The sequence below is a fragment of the Benincasa hispida genome, chromosome 11 (assembly GCF_027475165.1).
Source record: "Benincasa hispida cultivar pf3 chromosome 11, pf3_genome.v1.1, whole genome shotgun sequence".
In the NCBI taxonomy this organism is placed as follows: Eukaryota; Viridiplantae; Streptophyta; class Magnoliopsida; order Cucurbitales; family Cucurbitaceae; genus Benincasa; species Benincasa hispida.
Window position 1 is genome coordinate 24488895 of NC_143488.1, and position 16791 is coordinate 24505685.

The window sequence follows — 16791 nt, forward strand, 5'->3', positions numbered from 1 at the left end:
TGGGATCTTTTTACTTTTTCCATATTCAATTTTATACCGAGATTCACCACATATTGGACATTGTTGTAAATTGAAAAATTCTTTCCAATATAGGATGCAATCGTATTTTCAATCATGAATAAACTCATTACCTAGTCCTAAGTCACGTAATTTTCTTTTAGCTTCATAAAATGAACTAGGTATAGATGCTCCAACGGAAAATGCTTCTTTTAACAATTCAAGTAACAAATCAAACGACTTGTTAGTTCAACCGCTAAGAACCTTAACATGCATCAACTTCACCAAGAACAACAATGAAGAGAAATTTGTACAACCAGGGTACAACTGGTTGCATGCTTCATTTATTAAGTCTTTAAATAAGCTTAAATTGTTATCTCTTTCTTGGGCATTGGTGTGCATCTCATCCTCGTTTTCTTCTTCATTTACATTGGCGTTCTGACATTGTAGATCATTTATAATATTCAAAAATTCATTTTCTTCATCTATAACATTCATCCGTGTCGTACTTAATCATCATCATGTGTCGATTGAGATGTGTGACTCTCGTATCCCCTAAACAAGTCGACTAGATCTCCATGATATACCTACTGATGATACGATGGGGAAATTCCATTAATGAATAAATATTGCAACTCCATCTATTCCCTTACACCTTGCATTCATACATTTTTTGCATGGACATCTTGTTTTTCCCGGAGTTATTAACATGAAGTTTTGCAACTTCAAGGAATCAATAAACTCCTTCTGCATACTCAGTTGATAACTTGTTTTTAATCTTAATCCACTCTTCATCTATTCTTAATAATATATACGATAAGTTGAACCTGTATGATTTAGATAATTAGTTATATTAGAACACATAGTTTCAATTTCTAACTTTTAATTTCATTTCATTTATTTCTTGCTCGTGTTTTTTTCGGGTGAATTTCCCAAATCATCCTTGAAAATAAAGTTTTCTTTTAAGGGATTGACAATCCTTTGTAATCCAATCGAACACTCTATTGAATTTAGTGGTGACACAAGCTAGAGATTAGACTCTATCATACATTTTCACCCCTCAATTCCACTTCAAATTCTGTAAAATAATTGACATAAACTATTCAAATTCAAAGTCATTCACATAAACCACCACTCGATTGTGTTAGTCATATAACCAAATTTGAATGTGAATGAATTTGAATGGTTTATGTGAAGTTATGTCGCCGGTTATAACCAAATTTGTACTTTAACCACTTTAGAAACAACACTAAATAAAATAGAAAATGTTACAAAAAATTTATGCATGAGTGATTTAGTGTGAGAGGAAGTTGATGATGAGTGATATCATGAGGCTTTTTTAGCTTCAAAATTCGTCAAAAGTATTAATTTTGTGGGACTTTGTATTTAGTATATGAGAGGTTATATATGAGTCTAATAGATTTGGATTTTGTTTCATTGATTCAACCAGAGGTAAAAATACTAACTACTAAATAATAAGCTTGAACTTGATTAAAATAGAACAACTCTAAAAAAATTTGGGATCAAGATGTAATAAAATGAGATTTGAACTAAATTTATTATTAGTTATCAAAGTATTTTTATTTTGAAAAAAAAATCAATTCATATTCTGATAGTTTTAATTAATTAAATCACTAAACTATCATATTAGTTGATCAATTTAAACCATTTATTAAGATTTTATTTCAAATTATCGATACATAATTTTAAAGTAGATATAAGACTTCTTTAAATGAAGAAATAATTATCATAATACTCGAGAAAAATGTTGCAATTAAATGATTATAATAAATGGCTATGCTGAGAGAAAGTTGTGGCTTGAGTTAGTAGGAGCTGGACGAATTAATTTTCATGCAAAGGAAGTCTTATGCATGAGGAAGACAACTCAAGTAGGTATATGGCATGAGAGTAGGTGAATGTCAAGGGAGCAGGTGGTGGCAAAACATGGTGCAAACACCCCAAAGGAGGTGTCACAAGCAAGAGGCTTGGTAAAGATGATTAGGGTCGTTTCCTTTGGCCTATAAATACCACCACAAGATGTCTCTTCCATTCATAAGCTAAATCCTCTTCAAAGAACGTAAAAGAGACCATGCATTGGGAGTGAGATCATGCGTCGATCATGAAGTTTCAAGAGGAGGAGATGTCGTCGGACAGTCGTCTAGAAGTAACATCAAATTGGGACGAGGATATCTCCCAGAATACTCGTGCGTTTGGAGTGATTTCAAACCCAACAATGAGTCCTCAACAATTTTGCTTATATGATTGAATCCATTGATGTGTCACTTGGTCGATTAGGACATGCTAATACTGCATCGATTAAAAGGGTTAAAAATTTGCATCTTATTAATGTTTCTGATTCACATGAAATAAATAGATGCCCAATATGTGTAGAAGCAAAATTTGCTAAAAAGCCTTTTAAATCAATAACGACACGTAGTACAAAATTACTTGAGTTAATTCACATAGATCTAGTTGATTCTAGAAACACCATGAGATAGAGGTGGTAAAAACTATTATATATCCTTTGTTGATGATTATTCTAGATATACAAAAAAATATTTTCTAAAATCAAAGGATGAAGCTAGTAGTATGTTTGTGAAATTCAAGGTTGAAGTAGAAATCAATTAGATAGGAAAATAAAAAGAATTAGATATGATAGAGGAGGTGAACATAATGACACTTTCCTTAAGGAATTCTATGAATTAAACTATATCATTGGTGAAGTAACTGCTCCCTATCCACTTCAAACAAAGTGGCATAGCAGAACGTAAGAATAGAACTTTAAAAGAAATGATGAATTTTATGTTTTTGAGCTCTGGATTATCTGATAACATGTGGGAGAGAAGTTATGCTTTTTGCTTGTTTTATTCTTAACAAGGTTCCTCACAAAAATCTGGATAAGACCCCCTCCGAGCCGTCAAAGGGCTCCCACCTAGCCTAGATTACTTGAGAGTGTGGGGGGTGCTTAGCCAAGGTAGCATATCTAGAATTCAAGAAATGCATGGTTCGTTCTAAAACTTTTGACTGCATTTTTATCGATTATGCTAATAATAGTGCTACGTATAGGTTTATGTGTTGAGGTAATAATTCATTGTGTGAATATAGAGTTGTGTTTTTTTAGCATGTTTTTGTCATGACTAAAACTATTAATCAATTAGTAGATAATTCACTTCATAATCAAATTGCTAGTACTTCAAGCATCGATCAAATGTCTGAATACCCTTGTCATACATCTGATAGCACGCATGAATTAGAGCATAGAAGAAATAAAAGACAAAGGGTTAGTAAGAATTTTGGACTTGATTTTGTAACTACCTTCCTAGTTGAAAATTCAAATAAAATAGACAATATAAAAAAACTTATAAAAAAATATATATATATATATTATTTTGTGAACTTATTATGTTTTCATTTCTTAAAAAAGAAAGATAAAACAAAAATAGTTATCATAAATATCCATCCTTTAATTCTTAAAAAACAAAAAACGTAAAACATATCAAATAGAAATTACTAAGCGGATATGTTTTCAAAAATGGTATAAGATGTAGAATGAATTAAGTTAATTAAGGGTTAAGAACAAATGGACAACAAGTGGCGGGGATAGCTCAGTTGGGAGAGCGTCAGACTGAAGATCTGAAGGTCGAGTGTTCGATCCACGCTCACCGCATTTTTATTTTTGTTTTTAACCAACAGATTTTATTCATACGACGTCGTAGGGGTAGCCATGGCCCATAAAACTCGAGGACGAATTACGGTTCTGGGCCAGGATAATGGTCGCTTCCAGCCCATGAGCCCCATTTCAATTTCATTATAATTTACACAACATTAAAAACTGTTTTTATAATTAGATCCAATTTTAATTTTATCAGTAAAATTTACATGGAAATTAATTTTTAAAATTAAAGTAGTCAAAAGTATTATGTTATATATTTAATTTTTATAGTATTTATGAAGAATTTTATTAGAAAAAAATTGTAATAAGTTTTTCTTTTTAATTTATGTTTTTTTCTTTCTAAGAATGGATAAATTATTGTTTTAATTTTCTTTACAACATGTGGGATGGGCGAATCGAACCTTTGACTTCATGGTCGATAGTACAAAACTCATGTTTGTTGAGTTATATTTGGTTAACGGATAAATTATTGTTTATTGTTTAAAAATATATTACTAATAACTATATATATATACACACAAAGGTTACTTTTTTTTTTTTTTTTAAACAATAACATAAAATATATACACACAAAGACTATTTTTCTTTTAAAACAATAATATAAATGTAACCTTCCGTTCTTTGAAAGTGTGTTGGGAGCCAAACCACAAAAAGACTGTCAAACCATTTATCTCTTATTATTATTATTTTTTTAAAATAGATGATATTATTATACAAAAACAAGGGGATCCACAGCCCGGGATCAAGACATCAAAGTAATTAAGCACAAGCAAAGACAGGGCAATAATATGCAAATAAAGCCAACAAGATAAAACTAGAACATAACCAAACATAAACGTAAAAAAAAAAAAAAAAACCCTAAAACACTAGAGAGAAAACCAGAGAAGAGAAACCAAAACACCACAACTAAGGGCAACAGAAAAACAGAGAGCAACAACAAGTTTAAAAAAAAAAAAAAAAGTACCCATAAACACGCTAGAGAAGACCAAGAAGATCAACCAATCAGGAAGCAGCTCAAGCAGTCGGGCGGATCGTGGGCAAAGCGGTATCGTAGGGAAAAACAGTTATCTCCACGGATGGAGAATGAGGCTTTTATGCCGACCCTAAATAACACCGTTGGGATAATTTGTAAACCCCGATGGTCGTAATTTATTAAGACCGGATAAAAAAAATTCGCCCGACGATGAGAAACCACCGTTGGGATGAATAATTATATCCCGACGGTGACAAATTAGTGTCACCGTCAGGAGATATTCAATTATCCCGACGGTGACCTTGCGCTGTTGGGATTTTGTATCTTTCTCCGACCATATGAACCATCGGGGGTTTGTTCATTAGCGTCGAGAGAAGATAAAAAAAACACATTAAATTATGGTTTTTTTCGGCTCCCTGTATCGTTAAGATTGTGTATTTAGTCATCGGAATTAGTTCTTTTTCCTTTATTTAAATCTTTTTTTTTTCAAATGTCAGTGTTTGAATTTTACAAATATCATTCAAACTAATATAAAAAAAATTGCCAAAATCAAGTAAATGTCTATATAGTAAATAATATATAGAAAACATGTTTGAATTTCAAGTCTTAAAAATACTATTTGTCTCAAATTAAAACAATACATCCACAATTCTTTAATTCAAAATAATATTACATGACAGCGTCGGGTCCTATCGGGATATGCATCTAAAACCTTAATCCACAGTTCCTAAATCGAAAATAACATTAACATCTACAACCTAAATACGTTGTCGGGAGATGCATCTGCAACATAAACCTTGAGGTACCTACAAAATACAAATTTAAATAAGTTTATGCTCAATACCATATACCAATCTCAAAATGAATATAGAATTTAAAATTCAACTAAGAACATTAATGAATTAAAACAAACTAACTCAAACTTGCATATTTCAATCTCAAACTCAATAGAGAACTTAAAATCAATATAAGAACATTAACAAATAAAACCCACTTTAACTTCAAACCTAATATAAAACTTAAAACCCAACGCACTCATAACTATACATTTCAATCTCAAACTTAATGTAGGACTTAAAACCCAACTTAAACCCAACCAACTCAGAAGAATTGAAACAAACCAAGACGTATCTACATTTACTTAAAGAAACCAACTTACACCCCCTCCCAACTTAGTTTTTCATAAATGAAGTTTATTGAATCCCCACCCCCCAAAATTATTCTCAATCCCAATATACAAAATAACATAATTAATAATTGAAACAAACGAACACATATCTGCATTTTCTTAAACAAACCAACTTAAAATTAAAAAACAATTGATGGAACGAACATATGCGTAGTGGAAGAAAAATGGATCTAAAGAACTCTAATTAGATTAATTAGAAAGATAAGCATGCATGAAATTAAATAAGTAAAACGGGAAAAGAATACAACCTTTGTAGTCTTTGAATCTTCTCCAAATTAATTCCAATCTCCTCACGAACGGTTCATAGACCACCACGAGAGTCTTTCCAACTATTCTCCGACCTTAGAATGGGATGGTGAAATCTGGTGAGTGACTAATTTGGAGAGGAAAAAGCTAAAGCTGTGAGAGAAAAAGGACGAGATTATCACATAATCTCATCTAAGCCCACTATGGCCAAGAAGCCTTCAAAAGCATTAAACACACCTTTTAAAGACTGACATGCAAACATGCAACTTTAAGTTTGATGAGAATTTGACACTCAAAATTCCACTAACTCAAAATGTGGGATTTAGTGGGACAAGTGTCTTCAAATGAAGGCAACACTTAGCCATGCAAAAGTTGACATTTTCCATTCACAAATGTTGGATCTTTCCACTAACTTGGTCAAAGTTTGAATCCCAAAGTCCAAAGTCAACAAATTTGACTTTTTGACTTTCAAAAATCAAAAGTCAACAATTTGACTTTCATTGTATTTTTGTCGTAGTCAACAAATTGACTTATAATGCAATTTTGATTAAATCCATTTAATTTCAAAACTAATTCTAATAATCAATTTTAAAAATTAAATTAATATTAAATAATTAATTAAACAATTTAATTAATTTAATTTAATATTAAATCTAACACTTATCCTAATTTATATGAATCACTATTCATAATCTTGATATTTAAATCTTATTTAAATATCTTATATTTTCTCTCTCTTTATGTTTAATTCACAAATAAACATTAGGTTAAATATATCATATATATTTAATGCTTTGCTCCAAAAATCGAATTTGAACACTTCAAATTCGTTCGTTTGTCACACTATTCTAAGGTTTAGTCTGATATGAGCTAGTAGGGAGACCTACAGATCATGGGCTCCAACAATCCGTGATTAACCGGCTAAACTCTTTAACCTAATTAACCACCATTCGCTAACTACCGGGTCACTCCACTAAAGTCCAGTAGTTGCATTCCCCTCACTGTAGATATATTATGTCCATTTGATATAACCATGATTAGTAAGTCAACCATTCACAGGTTGTTTGTAATAACGGCTGGGTCAAAAGCTATTTTACCCTCGAGATTACATCTTGCTCCTTAAGTCCCACTGATCCTCTAATGAATAATTGGTTTGTGATTCAATCATTAAACTGAGTCTCTCTCGGGCCAATGAGAGGGTGTGGTCCCTTGTTCAAGACCCAGAGTCAGCACTTAAGGGAACAACCTCTCTACTATCCTTAAAAGCGGGTAGGAGTGAATTCCGTCTTACTCCCTATGTCTCCAACTATCTACCCAGTCTTACCCCTGAAATTGGAGGTTTATTGAGCCAGTTTTGTTAAGCCAACCCTCACCCATACAAATCTAAGGGTAATCCTGAATAAACAGAAATCCTGAATAAACAGAAGTTCATAGTTAGCTCAGGATTAAGGTCAAGTTGCCTAGGTCATCGCTTTGAAATAGTCAACAGTAAACAATGTTATAAAGTAAGAGTGACTTAATTTTTGGTCCAATCTTATGCAAACTCTTTGCATAGGACGCCCCCACTCCTCATGTTAATACATGAACGAAACAGGATCACGTCGTTTGTAGCACGTTGCAACAAATTGTAACAACTACAGAGTGGACCACATTCGATAGTGTTACCAGAATAAGATACCCAATCTTATTCGTATACTATAGACCATTTTGGCTATTTATTGAACTTGACCCACTCTTATGTCTCCACATAAAGTTCAAGTATTCATATAATAGCCATGGATCTTTAATTTATTTGGACTTTACAAGTGCAATTCACATATTCAATAATAGTTTTATTGAATAAACATCAATAACATCTTTATTGATAATAGAATATGTTTAACATTACAAACTGCGAGTTTTAGAATCTACAACTCAATAAACTCCCATTTGGACTAAAACTCCAGTAGATGATATACAAGGTTGAATAATGAATGAATAAATACAATAAAATAGTTTTTCTTAAATGAAGTTTATTGAATCCCCACCCCCCAAAATTATTCTCAATCCTAATATACAAACCAACATAATTCAGAATTGAAACAAACCAACACATATCTACATTTACTTAAACTTATATCTACAACACATACCTCCACTTAGTTTTACTTAAATGAAGTTTATTGAATCCCCCTTCCCCCAAAATTATTCTCAATCCTAATATAAAAACTAACATAATTTAGCACAAACTGAAATTCAAAGTCAACTTTAGAACACTAACTATACTTTACATAACTATACGTTTATGTTGTTATCATAACTGCATGATAACAACATACACAAACTTTTAATTAGTTTACTATGAAAGTCAAAGAGTCCATACCTAGTTTGATTTATCTCTCATGAGCTATAAGAGCATAGCTTTCATATCATCCATCTTAGATTATCTTTTTACTTTCAATTCGTCCAATCTAACAAGTTTAGCCTTTAACTCTTCCATCTCTTGTTTTTCCTCCTCTATAACTCTTGATGAGGATGCACTGGACGATGATTTACTTCTTCGTCATTTTTTTTTCATTTTTTTACCCTTTGGTGTCCTACCAAGGCCCATTTCTGTGCCCAACACCTGCTCGCATATTTCTTCTTCTGATATTGGTTTAGACCCTTCTTGAGTGGAGGCTTCTCTTAGCTCGATCATTTGACTCTACATCAATAATTAGAACTAATTATTGTATGACAATTGTATATAAATAAAGTTACAACGCGAAATAAAAACTTATATATACATCATTAGCGGCTTGATTAACAAACGTCTGGTCACTCTTATAGTGTGTTTGCTTGAATAAGTCCACTAGGTCCATTGTTTGATCATCGGGTCCTTTCTGTAAAACAATTCACATAGAAGATATTAATAATACTTTCTTAGAAATCAAATATAGAAATACTTCTAATATTGCCATGGATTCTCATATGCGTATGAAAGTCATAGAACCAGCTGTATAAGGGTACTTTTGGGCTGACCAAGAAAATGAGAAATTAAGAGAAAATGAGTAATTGAAATGTAAGTAAACATAAAAAAAAAAAAAAAAAACACAAAAAGTTCTTACTTTCCAATCGATGGATTCATACTTGTTGCATAAAAAGTGTCAATCTTCTATGTCGTCTTTAAGTCAATCATGTGGGTGTGCTCGTGCCTCTTTAGAACTTGCATATTTTTCTTTTTTGTAGTGTTTGTGTAGTTCCCCCCTATACTCTTTGAATGTCATCTGTTCATCGATGAAATTATTGACCAATTGGCTGGACAAGTCTAACACAAAATGGTTCTGAATTATGAAAGAAAAGAAAAACTAATTAGTATCTTTGCAGATGCAGACACATATATAAATATCAAATAACCATCTTACCAACAAGCAATTTTTAACTAGCTCTCTAGTTTCTATTGGTACCTCTCTCCATGATCCATAACGAGTCGTGAGTTTTTAGCCCCAATAGCTTTCTATCTTTCTCACTCACACATCTAGATATATTTGACACAAACCCATCAGAAAATTTGACTGATTTCATCAACTTACAGAATGCAACCTTGTCATTAGTAGTCAATGTGTATGCAGCGTGTGGCTTGACAACTTTATCTCCTACCTTTTGTAGGTGTAGTTCTTTTCGTATATTTAGATCTTCTAAATTCAAACGAGCATTAGTTGTATCCTATTCTTTCCCTTAATATTTAACAACGCGCCTACCAAGTTATTACAAATATTCTTTTCAATATGCATAACATCCAACTTATATCTCAATAAAAGTTTCGACCAATATGGAAGTTGGAAAAATATACTTTTTTATTCCAATTTAAACTTTGTTTCCGTTTTTTATCAAGTTTCTCTGGATGTTTGTTAAACACAGAAAGTTTAACAAGTTCACTTCTTGTAAGATATCTTCCCCATCCATGAAATCTGGAGGAGGTCAACGTTCCACTTTTCCATCATATTGTTTGCTCTTGTGCCAACTGTGATTATCTGGAAGATAACGTCAATGCCCCATAAAACATTGTTTTCCTCTTAGCCTCAATGATGTTGTAACCTCTTTACAAATAGGGCATGCTTGGTAACCTTTGGTACTCCATCGAGATAGGTCACCATACGTAGAGAAGTCATTAATAGTCCACATAAGCACGCACATAGTTGAAAGTATTCGCTGCTAACACAATCGTAAGTGTGTACACCATCATTTCATAACTCTTTTAACTCTTCAATTAATAACTGTAAGTAAATATCAATTTATTTTCCAAGAGATTTTGGATCGGATATAAGAAGGCGACAATGAAATTTGTCTATTTCATGCATATTCAAGGTGGCAAATTGTAAGGAATGAGCACTACTGACCACATACTATACGAAGTAATCATATTCCCGAATGGATTGAAGTCATTTGAAGCTAGTACTAAACGAACATTTCGAGGGTCTAAAGCAAACTTAGGAAACTCACGATCAAAATGCTTCCTCCTATTAGCATCAAGTGGATGTCGCAATACTCCATTAGTGTGGAACCCGGATTTCCATTTTTCCTACTTAAGCAGGTGATAAAAGGAATTAACTAAGTAAATGTTAAATCATATGTTGAAGAGAAGGAAATTTCTAAGTGTTGAATAGATTTTCCTTGAGTAGTTTTGAGTTAAGCCTTAATTGATGAAATTTGGCTAAGTGTAAAGTCAAAAAGAAGCCATGCGTTGAGTGTTAGGAGACATTAATGCATAATATAAGAAGAAAGGCAACCATGCGTTTGTAAGGTTAGACGCATGTTGGCCGAAGTGTTGGCAAGAGGCATTGCCAAGAATTGCCCATGCGTTGACTATACGTGAGCAAGAGCAGAGAAAGCGAGATGTTGAGCGCAAGTCACTAAGCAGACGATCGTGTAGCAAATGAGCAGTGCTACACGATGAGGTAAACGATTGTCTAGTAAGTGAGTGGCATTACACGATGAGGTAGGCGATCGTGTAGGCGGGCGCTGGACGATCGTTTAGCAATGTGGAGAGCTACACGATGAGGTAGGCGATCGTATAGGCGAGCTATGGATGATCGTGTAGCAATAAGAGGAGCTAAACGATGAAGTAGGTGGTCATATAGTAAATGCGCAGAGCCAAGCAATGCGTTAGACGATCGTGTAGATGTGCGCGACGTTAAATGATCGTGTAGAAATGACGCGCTAGACGATCGAGCTATACGATAGGCAAAGTACTGCACGATCAGTGTAAGGCTAGACGATAAGCGTGGAAGCTAGGCGATAGCGCTAAACGATAGCACTATATGATAGCATTAAGCGTTAAGCGATGCGCGAGCGCTAAGCGATGGACTACACGATGGTGCTACGCGATGGGCGTGGACGCTAGACGATAGTCGTGCTGCGTTAAACGATGAGCAGACATGCTACACGATAGGCGGAATACTAAGCGATAGGCACTACGCGATAGACGCAGACACAAGGCGATAACGCTAAGCGATGAGTAGATGCATTGGGCGATAAGGCTTCAGCACTAAACGATGGGTGCGGTAGCTAAATAATAGGCTATGCGTGAGATCGTTGAGAACGAGATCAGTTACTAAATGATTTAGCTACACGATGGGCCGCTGGAGCTAAGCGATAGATGTAGGAACTAAACGATGGAGTGGTGCTGAGGCTTGCGTTAAGCAAGATTGATGAACTCATCTTGACAAATGGCTATGCGAGAGAAAGTTGTGGCTTGAGTTAATAGGAGCTGGACGAATTAATTTTCATGCAAAGGAAGTCTTATGCATGAGGAAGACAACTCAAGTAGGTGTATGGCATGAGAGTAGGTGAATGTTAAGGGAGAAGGTGGTGGCAAAACATGGATCAAACACACCAAATGAGGTGTCATGCATTGGAGGTTTGGTAAAGATGATAAGGATCGTTTCCTTTGGCCTATAAATACCACCACAAGATGTCTCTTCCATTCATAAGCTAAATCCTCTTCAAAGAATGTAAGGAAAAGTTTTAGAAGATGGATTTGAAAGAGACCATGCGTTGGGAGTGAGATCATGCGTCGATCATGAAGTTCCAAGAGGAGGAGATGTCGTCAGACAGTCAAGTCTAGAAGTAGCATCAAATTGGGACGAGGATATCTCCCATAATACTCGTGCATTTAGAGTGATTTTAAAGTCATCTGAAAGCTCTAAGAGTCTTGTTTTCAGGTTAGGGTTTCCGAAGAAGAAGCTCTAAAGAATTGGGCTGGAGAGTGAGAAAAAGCCAGAAGGGTCGAGCTCTCGGGTAAGCTTGGGTCAGTCTTAATGATTTGATGATTTCGGCCAAACAACAAGAATTTCTGAGCTAAGATTTTAAGGTAAGCTTTCTAAGATATTTTAGAGCATGTTGGTAGAAGGAAGTATCTCGAGACAAGGCCTAGAACTATGAGTAATCCGATCTTTAAATTGAATCTGGATCTTAGGGTTCAAAAGGGAGCCCGAGGTGATCAAAGAACTTCTAGAGAGAAAGGTTCTTAAATGATCAAGGTGAGTGACTAAATATGAGACTAAATCTTTACAATGTTTTAAAGAAACCATGGTCTAAAGAAAGATCATTCAGATAAAGACATGTTTTCTATGCTTTTGAAAGAAAGTCATTATATGACTAGTTTTGTTAGAAACTCGATACCGAAGGATATTTGAGAAGGTATTCCAGCAGCTCGATACTGAAGGACATTTGAGAAGGTATCTGAGCAAAAGTACCTAAGGCATGACGGTACTTCTTTTGCATAAGACTCAGTTTTCTTGTTTTCAAGTCACTCACTAGGCTAGCAAGCTCACCCCGTTTTCAAATATTTTTCTTCCCAGGTAGCGAAAGGTGAGGAGTTCCAGAGTGCTATTAAGATCAAGGTCTGCCATAAGTCACAGTCACACTTCTGGGGTTTTAAGAGTTGTTGATTTAAACTTGTAGTTAAGTCTTGAAGTTGTATAAACATTACATAGTTGAAATAAAATGGGCCTATTTAATCAGTTGTTGTTATCTCCTTGACTTAAAATTTACTGAGTGTAGTAAAGAGGTTCAGTTGGACAGTAGGTATCACAAAAGGGTGGTATCTGTGGTCCCTCACGCCTCTCCTCGAGCTCGGGGCGAGGTGTGACAATTAGTTTCAACACATTTATCTATTTGTCACCTCATTTCAGGTGCAATATGGGTATATGCAAATAATTGCTTCAATCTTCTTATCAAAGGAAAATGTCGTAAAATTTTATGTGGGATCTTTTTACTTTTTCCATATTCAACTTTGTACCGAGATTCACCACATCCTGGACACTGTTGTAAATCGACAAATTCTTTCCAATATAGGACGCAATCGTATTTTCAATCATGAATAAACTCATTATCTAGTCCTACGTCACGTAATTTTCTTTTAGCTTCATAAAATGAACTAGGTATAGATGCTCCAACGGAAAATGCTTCTTTTAACAATTAAAGTAACAAATCAAACGACTTGTTAGTTCAACCGCTAAGAACCTCATCATGCATCAACTTCATTAAGAACAACAATGAAGAGAAATTTGTACAACCAGGGTACAACTCGTTGCATGCTTCATTTATTAAGTCTTCAAATAAGCTTGAATTGTTATCTCTTTCTTGGGCATTGGTGTGCATTTCATCCTCGTTTTCTTCTTCATTTACATTGGCGTTCTGACATTGTAGATCATTTATAATATTCAAAAATTCATTTTCTTCATCTATAACATTCATTCGTGTCGTACTTAATCCATCATCATGTGTCGATTGAGATGTGTGACTCTCGTATCCCCTAAACAAGTCGACTAGGTCTCCATGATATACCCACTGATGATACGATGGGGAAATTCCGTTAATGAATAAATATCGCAACTCCATCTATTCGCTTACACCTTGCATTCATACATTTTTTGCATGGACATCTTGTTTTTCCCAAGTTATTAACGTGAAGTTTTGCAACTTCAAGGAATCAATAAACTCCTTTTGCATACTCAGTTGATAACTTGTTTTTAATCTTAATCCACTCTTTATCCATTCTTAATAATATATACGATAAGTTGAACCTGTATGATTTAGACAATTAGTTATATTAGAACACATAGTTCCAATTTCTAACTTTTAATTTCATTTCATTTATTTCTTGTTCGTGTTTTTTTTTTGGGTGAATTTTCCAAATCATCCTTGAAAATAAAGTTTTCTTTTAAGGGATTGACAATCCCTTGTAATCCAATCGAACACTCTATCGAATTTAGTGGTGACACAAGCTAGAGATTAGACTCTATCGTACATTTCCACCCTTCAATTACACTTCAAATTCTGTAAAATAATTAACATAAACTATTCAAATTCAAATTCATTCACATAAACCACCTCTCGGTTGTGTCAGTCATATAACCAAATTTGAATGTGAATGAATTTGAATGGTTTATGTGAAGTTATGTCGCCGGTTATAACCAAATTTGTACTTTAACCCCTTTAGAAACAACACTAAATAAAATAGAAAATGTTACCAAAAATTTATGCATGAGTGATTTAGTGTGAGAGGAAGTTGATAATGAGTGATATCATGGGGCTTTTTTTAGCTTCAAAATTAGTCAAAAGTATAAATTTTGTGGGACTTTGTATTTAGTATGTGAGAGGTTATATATGAGTCTAATAGATTTGGATTTTGTTTCATTGATTCAACCGAGGTAAAAGTACTAACTACTAAATAATAAGCTTGAACTTGATTAAAATAGAACAAATCTAAAAAAATTTAGGATCAAGATGTAATAAAATGAGATTTGAACTAAATTTATTATTAGTCATCAAAGTATTTTTATTTTGAAAACAATCAATTCATATTCTGGTAGTTTTAATTAATTAAATCACTAAACTATCATATCAGTTAATCAATTTAAACCATTTATTAAGATTTTATTTCAAATTATCCATACATAATTTTCAAGTATATATAAGACTTCTTTAAATGAAGAAATAATTATCATAATACTCGAGAAAAATGTTGCAATTAAATGATTATAATAATGACTCATTTATTGAATATTTTTCTTTCATCTTTCTTCTATCCACTATAATTTCTTAGGAAAGAATCATTTTATTTTTATTATTTTGAGTTGCAATTAAATGAATATAATAATGACTCATTTATGATTCTGCTGAAATATCAACTTAGAAATATACAATTCTTCAAAAAAAAGATAGAAATATATAATTACTTTTGATGATTTTTTTTTCATAATTAGGTTCAATTTTGAATTAATTCTTATCTTTTAAATTGATGTATTTCAGAAGTAAAATTTACATGAAAAATAAAAGTAAAAAATACATTGGTTCCTGAGCTTCAATAATCGGTAAATTTAGAAATGTACTTTTTTGGTTTCTAAATTTTGAGAAATAGGTTTAAAAAGTCCTTGAATTAGTTTGTCGTCCTTATGTGAAAGAAAAAAAGGTTGAAAAAGTGTCGTGAACTACACCTTTTGTCATCTCTCTCTCTTTTGTTATTCATTTATAATTTTTCGCTAACTCTAAACTTTAAATTTATTTCTTAATATGTATTTAAATTTGTTCACATAAGTAACACAAAAGCTTACCCAAATTTTTTCATCCACAAATTTAACAACATAAGTCTTCAAATGTTGTTATGAAAAAACAACATTTCAAACTTTAAGAGTTAATTGAAACTTTCCAAATTTCAAGAGTATAATTGAAACCAACCTAACTTTATTACTAAATTGTTTCATTCTCATATGATAACATTTAACTTTTATTTTAAGTTTGTGAAAATTGATTGATTTATTATCATTTTTAATTTTCAAAAAACATTTTAAACCAAGTTTTTAAAAAAAACAGCATTCATTATATTAATTCAAACGTAACTTTATAATATAATATATCCATATACATTATATTAATTGTATCATATATAATTATATTCCCTAAATAATTTGAACAACTCATATCCATCTAAAACTTTAACAATTCTATTTTTACCCTTAGTGAGTTAGCTGGGAGACCTAATAGACCGGAATATTAGAAGCTTCAATGATATGATATTAATTAATTAAATTCTTTAATTAAATTAATCAACATTCATTAATTGCGAGTTACTCCACTAAAAACTCATAGATATACTCTTCACACAGTAGATTTATTTCTTTGTCCATGGATATAATCGTTATTGGTAAGTCAATTCTTCACGAGTCGTTCATAATTACACCTGGGTCAAATTATCGTTTTACTCCTGTAATTACCTCTAGTTCCTTAAGTGCCACTGATTCTCTAATGAACAACTTGTTTATGGTTCTCCCACAAACAAAATCCTTCTCGAGCCAATGAGAGGGAAGATGCCTCATTGTTCAAGACCCATAGCCAACACTTAAAGGATTGCTTCTTTACTTTCCCTAAAGAAATGAAGGAGTAAATATCATCTCGTATAGTTATGTTTTCAGCTCCCCATTCGATCATGCTTCCAAAATGGTAGGCATATTAAGTCAGCGACTTGGATCACTCTCACCCATACAAATGAAAGAACAGTTCCTCATAGGCAAGAATTAATAACTCACCGAGGATTGAGATTGAGTTACCTACAATCGCCCTATGAAATATTAACCTTTTCAATCAATGGTGTTACAGTGAAAGATTAATTATTTTGTGATCTGGTCTTATATAAACTCTTTGTATAAGATACCCCATTCGCATGTCTATTACATGAACGACTTGAATCAA

General features: G+C 33.0%; 1 non-coding gene across 1 annotated transcript; it reads left to right on the forward strand.

Annotated features, from left to right (window-relative positions):
• Window positions 1-3591: 3591 nt before the first annotated feature.
• Window positions 3592-3664, forward strand: TRNAF-GAA (transfer RNA phenylalanine (anticodon GAA)). Its single transcript has one exon. It is a non-coding gene; the product is annotated as a tRNA-Phe (tRNA).
• Window positions 3665-16791: the final 13127 nt, after the last annotated feature.